Source organism: Neofelis nebulosa, chromosome 5 (genome assembly GCF_028018385.1).
Source record: "Neofelis nebulosa isolate mNeoNeb1 chromosome 5, mNeoNeb1.pri, whole genome shotgun sequence".
NCBI lineage: Eukaryota > Metazoa > Chordata > Mammalia > Carnivora > Felidae > Neofelis > Neofelis nebulosa.
Window position 1 is genome coordinate 76,268,815 of NC_080786.1, and position 10,976 is coordinate 76,279,790.

At 45.9% G+C, this 10,976-nt stretch overlaps 1 pseudogene; it reads right to left on the reverse strand.

Moving 5' to 3' along the window:
• Positions 1-1,725: 1,725 nt before the first annotated feature.
• On the reverse strand, positions 1,726-2,491 carry LOC131511385 (galectin-related protein-like; annotated as a pseudogene).
• Positions 2,492-10,976: the final 8,485 nt, after the last annotated feature.

Sequence of the window (10,976 nt, forward strand, 5' to 3'; positions counted from 1 at the left end):
AAGAAACCCATGGGAAGGAGACTTGGAGAAGGGCAGAGGAGAGAGGAAGGTGTAGGGTGAAGACTGCAGAGGGGTGGCAGGACCCGCTCTGCAATAAGGTCCAGAGGGCAACACTGAGGCAGCAGGTGGCTTCAGAGAGCTACCTCCCTGGAGGGGTGAGGCCAAAGCCTGATGGGGCGGGGTAGGGGCTGGGGGAGGAGGAAGCAGAGGTCCCGGCTGTGGAAGAAAGCTCAGGGTGTGGAGGTGAACTTGCAGAAGGTGAAAAACAGACAGGAGGGGGCTGTGGTAGACCTTGGGAAATCTCCTCCATTGACTTGAGGCCTGCTGATATCCACATGCACGGAATCTTTCCTTTTTATAAGGACTCAAATGGAATTATCAGACTTGATCATTGTTTCTATTTGTAATGCATACCGCAAGAGGTATATTGGGAATGTGATTCCCGGTTATGAACCCATCTTTGTTTAGGAGCAATATCTTTGTTTTTTGGTTTTCTTTTCATGAATGGGGGGCATTTTTCCACCTGACACTGAATGATGCAAGAAATGTACAATTAGGTGTCACAATTTTTTGTCCTGGGGAAAGTATTAACAGGTGTAGTAGCACTTTCTGCAGTTGGAACAGGTATATGGCTGCTGTTCAGAGCTTGACCATACTCTCCAGAAAAGAGTCCTTTCTGTTTATTCTGTCACCAGGAGAGCCGTCCCAGCTCTGAGATCCACAACTGCCTAGACTAGCAAAGAAATCACACCTTTGGCATACGGCCAAATTGATGAGGTTACTACCTGGGTACTGCTTGGTACTATGAGAAGACGTGCAGGGTGTGTGAACCCTGTGACTGGTCTTTGAGTCCTAAACAGTCATCTCTTTGCCATACTGTGAAAGAAGGACATTACTGCCCTGCCCAGAGAGAGGAGTCCTGCCTGATTTAGGCAGATTACTGAAATTGAAGGAGAGATAGAACCGAAAAGGGAGAAACTTCAACAACAAGGCCGGAAACCCAAGGTCCCAAGAGGAAAAGGGGGACAGGTGTAGTGGCTATTAGGGGTCCTTCTTCCTTTCTTTTCAAAAGTGTAGATATAGCTGACATATTATATTAGTTTCAAGTGTATAACATGATTCCACATGTGTATGTATTGTGAAATGATCACCACGATAAGTCTAATTAACATCCATCACTACACATGGTTACAAATTCTGCGTGTTTGTGTGTGTGACGAGAACTTTTAAGATCTCTCTTAGCAACCTTCGAGTATTCAATGCAATATTATTAACTATGGTCACCATGCTGTACATGTCATCACCACGACTTATCTACTTTATAGTTGGAAATATAACCCTTTCACCCATTTTCGTTCTTGGGGTTCTTTTTTAAATGAACAGCTTTATTGAGGTGTAATAGTCAATGAACTCCGTGTTTAAAGTGTACAATTTGATACATTTTTTTTTTTTTTTGCCACTTTAGTCTGAATAAAATCCAGCATAATTGTCTTACTTTGTTCTGTTGTGGAAATAATGGCTCGGTGTCTTTGTTCTGACAGCTCCCTAAGGGCAAACCACAGTTTGAAGCTGTCATTTTGGGTTTAAACTGCACAGAAAGTAGAGACAGTGAAACGTGCTTTTTGTTTTTGTTTCTTTTTAAGTCTCCAGATCTTGCTAGGACACTTGTCCAGAAGAGAGCTGTGGTACCCGATCCTGTTTGAGATAGAGGCGGTTTAAACAATATCAGCCAAGCTTAGCGATCTGGAGGTCCCCATGTATCTTTATGGTGTCAGCTGCAGATGGCATTTGAATGTGGTGGTAAAAATAGGGGCGCCTGGGTGGCTCAGTCGGTTAAGTGTCTGACTTCGGCTCAGGTCACGATCTCGCGGTCCGTGAGTTTGAGCCCCACGTCGGGCTCTGTGCTGACCGCTCAGAGCCTGGAGCCTGGAGCCTGTTTCAGATTCTGTGTCTCCCTCTCTCTCTGACCCTCCCCCGTTCATGCTCTGTCTCTCCCTATCTCAAAAATAAATAAACGTTAAAAATATTTAAAAAAATGAATGTGGTGGTAAAAATAAAAAAAATTGGTGTCCATCCACAAACGCTCTGAAACATGGGTGCTCACAAAGAATTTCCACCCTGAATAGCTGGTCTGGGATGAATGGGAAGTAAGGTATCACAGAGTGCCCTTCACCTCTTTCCCCAGATATACAAGAATTTCTGAGTAGTTGCCAGTCTGTGAACCCAGCTTTGAGTTCAATTGCCACATTGGCAGAAGGGTCTTCAGAGTCACCCCAGGTCAAGCTGATGGCAAAGCTCTCTGGGTTGAAGTCTACGATGCCCCCACCACCAACAGCTTCTTGCCTGGTCTCATGCCACCTGTAATGTGCCCACAAAATGGAACTATCAGTCTTGGGAAATACATGGCTTGAACTGGGGAGCCCAGGGAGTTGTTTAAATGCCCATCATTTAGTTTCACCGTGGGAGCGCTGTCCATCACGGATCCTGCCATCCTCCCACATGGTGCATGGGGGTCTTTGGCCAGCAGCGCTGGGGAGGCGGGGGACATGGGGCACGGAGCTCCGGTGGGATTCAGGGGGATCCTGCACTGAGTGGGGGCACGATCCGGGGCTGGCTTGGGTGCATGCTATAGTTTGATAAGTTGATATATGGAAGTACTTGTGATACCATCACCACTATCAAGATAATGAATGTATCCATTACCTTCCAAATTTCCTTGTGGACCTTTGTGATTTTTCCCTCCCCTGGTCCCTGCACCTAGACAACCATGGGTCTGCTTTCTGTCACTATAGAGAAGCTTGAATTTTCTAAAATTTTATATAAATGAAATTATACAGTATATACTCTTTTTCTGTCTGACTTATTTCACTCAGGATTATTATTTTGAGATTCATTCATGCTGTTGTGTGTATCGGTAGTTACAAACCGAATACTAAGAATAGTATTCTTTCATTTGTTGATAGACATCTGGGTTACTTCCAGTTTTTAGCTATCACAAATAAAGGTGCCATGCATATTTACGTACAAGTATTTGTCTGGACATGTGCTTTAGTTTCTCCAGTGTAGATACCTGGGAGTGAAATGGCTGGATCATATAGTACGTGTATGTTTAATTAATTTTTTATTTTTTTATTTTATTAAATATTTTTTAAGGTTTATTTCTGAAGGAGAGAGAGACAGCATGAGTGGGAGAAGGGCAGAGAGAGAGGGAGACACAGAATTTGAAGCAGGCTCCAGGCTCTGAGCCTGATGTGGGGCTCAAACTCATAAATTATGAGATCATGACTTCAGCCAAAGTTGGATGCTTAACCAACTGAGCCACCCAGGTGCCCCTATTTTATTTTATTTTATTTTATTTTATTTTTTAGAGAGAGAGAGAGAGAGAGAGAGAGAGGGGTAGAGAGGCAGAGGGAGGGAGACAGAGAAAGAGAGAGAGAGAGAGAGAGAGAGAGAGAGAGAGAGAGAGAGAGAGAGAGAATATCTTAAACAGGCTCCATGCTTATTGTGGAGCCTGACTTGGGGCTTGATCCCACAACCCTGGGATCATGACTGGAGCTGAAATCAAGAGTTGGCTGCTTACCTGACTGAGCCACCCAGGTGTCCCGATACATGTTTAATTTTTGCGAAAACTTCCAAATGTTTTCCAAAGTGGTTGTTTCATTTTACGTCCCACCTGTAATGAAGAGAGTTCTGGTTGTTCCACATCCTCACTTGGTAGCAGCTCTAATTATAGATACTCAGATGGATGGAGAGGAGTGTCTCATTGTGACTTTAATTTGCATTTCAGGTGGAGTTCTTTTCATTTAGAGTTTAATAAACATAACAAGAAAGGTAAGTTGAGAATTATTCTGCTCATACAGTTGCCTTAAGAATAAACAGTTAGAAGTAATTATGTATCATAACTAGCACAAGTAATAAATGAGCTCTGATAACTACTTTGAATTTTTCCTCTTTAAGCACTTTGCTCACATTTGAAGCTAGCTGAAACCCAACAGAAATAATCTACCCAGTCATGTGCTCAGTTCTGGCTTTTCCTGTCTTGCCTCTGCTCCAGTGCCCCCTGTCTTGCCTTTTCTGTGCTCTGAGAATTTCTTCAGCCTCCAAAGGAGTCAGAATGAACCTATGTCACATCCAGATTCTTAAAATTACAAACGGAATTTGAGCATTTGCTCAACATTTAGAATCAAGGGCAATTATCATGAACTTATGTTTTTTTTTTTTTCACTCTAGGCAGTAGTTTGTAATATCTTTGGGGTCATGGATTCTTTTGAGAATCAGCCCAAAAAATCAGGGAGACAGAAATGGATAGACGTACACACAAAAAGGGTTGCATGGATCCAGCTCTAGCTAACGCTATTGGACCAATGTGTGTAATGCTAGAATGTAGGGAGGGTTTTTCCCCCTTCAGTTATCCTATTCAAAATGTGAGTGGCAAGGGCTGCTATATGTTATCAAAAAGAAGTGCTGGAGGGGCGACTGGGTGGCTCAGTTGGTTAAGTGTCTGACTCTTGGTTTCAGCTCACATCATATCTCACAACTGATGAGTTGGAGCCCCGCATTGCGTTCTATGCTGAGAGCTCGGAGCCTGCTTGGGATTCTCTCTCTCTCTCTCTCTCTCTCTCTCTCTCTGTCTCTCTCTCTCTCCCCCTCCCCCCCTCGTATCTCTCAAAAATAAATAAACATTTTTTAAAATTAAAAAAAAAAGAAATACTGGAAAATAGAATAGGGGCCTGGGGATCAAAGTCCTGTGGACCTTCTCTCTGCCCTATTCTGCTATTCAAGCCACTAGATCCCATCTACTGTTTGAGGTCATGTGGCTTGAGCATTGGAACCAGAAGCTGAAATCACCCTGACAGTACAAGGGGTGAGTTGCAGAGCAGAGTCTCCTTCCTCTGAGAGAGCCAGGTCCCACCTGCACCATTCCCGCCACATGTACCTGTTGCTCCTACCTCTGGCCTTGCTTGTCCTTTGGGGGTATTGGAAAGAAGAGGAGCTTCTGGCCCCCAAAGAGGGCCTGGGACACCATCCCTGCACAGTAGAGCCCATTGTAATGGATGACCAGTCCTGGAGTTGGGTGTCCCATGAGAGTGCCCCTGCCTCAGCCACCAGTTGGCTTGTGAATGGGCGTGACTCTCCTGGTGAGGCACGTGTGTCCTCAGCTGTTAGCATAGGCCCGCTGGCCCCAGCTCTGCCCCACGCAGCAGCAGGGCACAGGTCCCATGGGGGCACCAAGTCTGTTTTCAGGCAGCTGAGGACTGGCCAGGCTCCTCTCTGACATGGTAGAGCCCCAGGATAGGGCGATACTTTCACGACTTCTCTCCCTTCCCCAACCCCGAGTTTCATTCTGCTCTTCAGCCTTGGCAGTAGAAGAACACATGGGACGGTCTCGGAACACAGGCAGGACTCAGTAGACAGGACTAGATAGTACTGATTATCATTTAACACTGCTGTAACTGGAACATCAAGTTGCACCAGCCAGTGAGTACAAAGCTGGCCTCATCACCTTTGACAGCCAAGTTCCCAACCCTTACCGAGCCCCCACGTAGCTGGCTTGCCCCAGGTCTTTCAGTGTCCATAAGGGAAGAGGTGTGGTTAGGTGCTGGACATTGCTTTCCTCTGCAGTTGTGCTGCTTCTGAGCCTCAACCCTGTGGCTGCAGGGCCCTGACAGCTCTGGCCAGGCTGCCCATGCCAAGGCATACCACCTCCGCTGCCATTAGATGGCGGGCATCACAGCCACAGCTGCCCTGGTCCCCTCAGCATCAGAGAGCTACTCCAGGGCCACTTGCTGGGCACTGGCCTCTGCCACGAGCAGGTTCATCACTCGGACCAGTGATGGGAAGAGCCTTTCCCTCCTGTGCTGTCTTCATGTGGGTGAGGAGTTGCTAGGGCTCAAAATGTCATGGAAGTGGAGATCCACTTCCATTCAGTTCATCTGCACAGGCTTATTTTGTCTTGACAGACCTACCTGGGGCCAGGATGACTGAGCTGGGGCGGATCTGAGCATCAGGTGTCATGGATGTTGCACCCAGAGCCACTGCAGACCCTTGGGGGATCATTTCAGGCCTGGTTTGCTCTACCAGCGTTTTTCAACATTACGGGAAATTCTGAGGGGGCCTATAGCCTGTGCACATTTTAGCATTTGTCAGCCATTCTGCCCTGTCTAAAATGTCTACAAATGTCTAACCCTTCACCTTCATAAACAATAATAATATAAAATTTACACGTTTGTATATCTGTATGTTTGTATTTTTACATATATGTATACATGCAGCTATACACATACACACACACAGAGGTACGCGGGTGTATTAGTCAGGATTTTCCAGAGGAACAGAATAGTATTATATATATACTATATATATACATATGCATGCACACCATATATAGCATACTGTATACTATACACCATACATATACAACATATACTATTTTATATTATATATATGGCATATGTATACTCTATATACTATATATGCATACAGAGATTTATTATGAGGAATTGGCTCATGTGATTACAGAGACTGAGAAGTCCCACGATCTCCGTCTGCAAGGTGCAAACCAGGAAAGCCGGTGCTATAGTTCCAGTCCACGTTTGAAGGCCCGAGAACAGAAGCATCAATGGTGTGTGTCCCAGTCTGAGGGCGGGAGAAGACAGATGTCCCAGCTCAACAGACAGAGAGTGGATTCTTCCTTCTTTTTGTTCTATTCAGGCTCTGCACCCACACTGGGGAGGGCAATCTGCTTTACTTCCTCTGTGGACTCAAATGCTAATCTCATCCTCACAGACATACCCAGAGTAATGTTTCACCAAATTTCTGGGCACTATGGCCCAGTCAAGTTGACATATAAAATTAACCATTACAAGTCTCTTCAGCCTTCATGTTAAATAGATCTTTTTGTAGGAGTGAAGTCACATGACTCTTGATATGTATATATGAGTTTTAGCTCTAGACCAGTCAGAAACTTGCTGTTCTTTACAGATGTAAATGTAGGGGCTTTAACATTATGTAGTGGGGTTCATGCTATACGTTCAATTTTTTCATCCTTTTTTTAATTTCTGAATGTATTTATTTCTTGCAACTCATGACCTCACCAAATATGATTTTCATTTAAATTAAAAATTACTTTTCATTAAAATTAGAAAGCATATAATTTTCCGCTCTAAATATAAAAACCTATCATTATACATAGGACTGTAAGGAACACAAACACCCAGGGTGCTCAATTATCTTTCTTGCTAACCTTCTCAATTACTGCTTAATTGTTCACGGTTTGCACCAAGCTGGAGTGGATTAAATTGTCCTTTCCATCTGACAACGAATACTCTTAATACCTTCCTGGGCCTTTAATTAAATATGCCAACACACACACATGTTGCTGAAATTCTAATCATCTAGAAAAAGTAATATAAATAATAATGGTAATTATTAGTGCCAAGGCACTGTTCTAAGCACTTTACATACATATGAACTCACTCTTCATAACAACCCATTTGGTGCCTGCTTTATGGCTGAGGAAGCAAAGCCCAGAGTAGTAACCTGCCCGAGGTCACTGGTCAGTGTGGACTTCACCTGGGCTACTCTCCGCTAATTCTAAGGAAGGGCTTTCCATACCTATCATCTGTTTATTTCTGCACCTTTTTTCCATCTGCAAGAACAGAAAAAAAAAAGAAAGAATGTAGCTGTAGATATGCTACATAACCCGGTGCATGTTTTTCAGCCACAATCTGTTTTTCTCTGTCAGCTTTTCCTTCTGAGAAATTCCTGAGCCCACTTTGGAAGTGACCCCACATAACACTTTGTCACTTGGTGTCCTCTGGTGCAACGATGTCCTGGGGCCTCATCACCACCAGAGGTTGTGAACCAAATCATGGTGAGTGAGCTCGTTGGGGTGACACCAAGGCACATCCTTTGGGACCCTCAGTCGAGAAAAGGGCACAGTTGGGGGCCAATGGGAAGGCAGCTGGGAGTATTTGGTGAGCCCTGCATGGAAAGGGTGTGGCCTGTTGGCTTGTTTGGCTCTTGGTTGCAGTGATTAATAATGAAAGGAGAGTACTGATCCCTGTAGATACTGAGAACCATGAGACTGGCATGGGTTTGGGCATGTTTTTGAGTGGGCAGTCGTGGTAGTAGAGCCACTGACACTCAGCTCCTTCTGCCCTGAGAGGCCAAGACTCTGCACTGTCTTTCTGCATTGGCGCCTGCCCTCTGTCTCCATCATTGGGTCTTGACCCTGGCTCCTTGCCCCTTCCCTGTGCACTCCCCTGTCTCCATTCTGAGCAGGCCCTGCCTGGAATGGATGCTATAGCTGGGTTCTTGACAGGTGGCAAAGGATACCTGCAAGTGCATGATAGCTGGGTGCATGAGAGGACAAGGTGTAAAGCCAGTACAGATCAGGGACAGAGACACTCACAGTTGGGGAAATCAGTGAGGAGGTGCCATTTGAATTGGGCCTTGAAGGTTTGGACATTACAAGCAGAGGGATGGCCCTGGGGTGGGAAATCACAAGAGGAGAGTGTGGGCTCAGTGAGGCTGGAGAAAGGTGAACAGTGGGCAGAGGGAAGGCTAGACAGGCAGGTCTGGACAGCCTGGGGGAGGGCATTACATGTTGGACTGCCCATTTCTATAGGACTGAGAACCCAACAGCTCAAGGCTAAGTGATGGTCTGGGCAGGGGCGTAACAAGTGACCTGTACCCTGGGCAATGTCTGGCAGCCTCTGCTGAGGGCCTATTTCCTGTGTGGTCTCCTGTACTTATGCATCAGGTGGATGGAGGATGAGCGGTGTCTAATGGTATAAGGGGCCACATAGGTCATGGGGAAGAGGAAATTGGTGGAGAAAGAGAAAGCACATGGGTCATTGTTTTTTGGGAGAAGGTGAGCAGCCAAAGGGATGACCATGCCAGAAAGCAGGACCCCATCTTAGGCTCCTTCTGTCTTTCACCCCCTGCCCCCATTAGTCAGTCACTCCTCCCAGTCATTTATACCCCCTGCCAACATTTATGCTTCAGCTCCACTGGATTCTCTGTATTTTTCGAGAATGTTCCCATCCTTTGCATTGCCTTGGTCTGTGAACATTTGGTTGCCTCTGTCTGCAAAATCCCCTCCCACCTTATCTTCTTGGTAAACTTCTACCCAACACCACTTTATTAACCTGAGAAATGGCTCTATGGGTTGATTGCACCGTGCACAGGCCTGCACAAAAACAGTTCTCAAACTGTCTTGACAATGTCTGTGTGGCTGCTTGGAGATGTTCCTCTCAGCTCTTCGAGAAGAGACTCATTGCCCAGCTGTCAAGTGTATGGTGAGCTGATAGCTTCAGCTGTAGCCTCCTTCAGAATCAACCTCAGTCTTCAGCTGAGGCCACATCCTTTTCAGGTGGCGTTACTAGGCCAGCCATTTCCGCACAAGGCTGGCCTTCTCTAGTGGGTAGGCTGCGCTCCAGAGTCCCCCGCTGGGCAGGCAGAAACCCTAGCAGGTCTACACTGTAGTAGGTGAGTTCTCCCTGCCCTCTCTGGCTTCTGCTGCCTTCCTCTCACAAGTCCTATGCCTCAGTGGGAGATCTGTCGGATTTCCTAGGTCCAATTCAGCATCTGTTTCCGAGGGTGGTCTGAGAGGTGGGTAAGTACGATGGAGTTTAGGGACTGATCACCTCGTCACCTGACTGGCAATGAGGGCCACATCCCAGGAGTTAGGTGAGTATGAACAACCCCAGCACGAGCTGGTGGTCCCTTCTTTAAAAAAAAAAAAAAGTTTATTTCTTTCTGAGAAAGAGGGAGAGAGAGCATGCACGAGCACATGTGGGGGAGGGGCAGAGAGAGAGAGAGAGAGAGAGAGAGAGAGAGAGAGACAAAGGGCTCTGTGCTGAACCCACGAACCGTGAGATCATGACCTGAGCTGAAGTCAGATGCTTAACCGACTGAACCACCCAGATGTCCCAACTGGTGGTCCCATCTTAAACATTTTACAGGTTGGGGTGGGGGGGCGCCTGGATGGCTCAGTCGGTTAAGTGTCTGACTTCGGCTTAGGTCATGATCTCACGGTTCATGGGTTTGAGCCCTGTGTCAGGCTCTGTGCTGACAGCTTGGAGCCTGGAGCCTGCTTCCGATTCTATGTCTCCCTCTCTCTATGCTCCTCCCCCGCTCATTCTCTGTGTCTCTCTCTGTCAAAAATAAATAAACATTTTAAAAAATTAAAAAAAAAGAACACAGTGTTCTTAGTGGAAAATAGATGGGCAGCCAAAGGGTACTGTATATATATGCATATACAATCAAAGGAGATAAAAAGTGAATGGGAGGTTAACAGCGCCTCAATGAAAAGTTATAATGTTTTGTCCAGTTTCTGGACTTGAGCCAGTCTTCAGACCCAGAACCTGCTGACAGAAGAGGTGGGCTGGAACACCAGGGGAAGAATCCTGCAATACCATAGCCAGTATGCACTTTACTGATTCCTGGTCCTTCCCCAAGGGGACCTACCTTTACTATGGTAGTTACACCCTGGGGAAAGAGTAATATTCAGACATTTCAAGGACTGTTGGGCACAGGGTCTGAGTTAATGCTGCTATCCAGAGACTTGAAATGTTATCATGGTCCCCTGTTAGCATAAGACCATATGGAGTCCTTGCCAAAGACCCAGCTTACAGTGGGTTTATTGTGTTCATAGACCCATCTGGTGATCTATGTAATTGAGATCAACATACTTGGTAGTTGGAGTAACCTCCACATTGGAACGTTGGCTTGTGGCGTAAGAGCTATCAGAATGGTGAAGGTTAAATGCAACTCTCTGAACTGCCCCCTGCCCTTCAGCCAGAATAGTAAATCAAAAACGTCTGTCATCTCCTGAGGGGAAAAGTGGAAATTAGCGCCATGCTTAAAAACCTGAAGGATGCAGAGAAGGTGGTCCCCATCTTAGCTCTATTTAAATCAACAGTCTGGTCCCTACAGAAATGAGATGGATTCTGGAGAATGTATACCGCCTA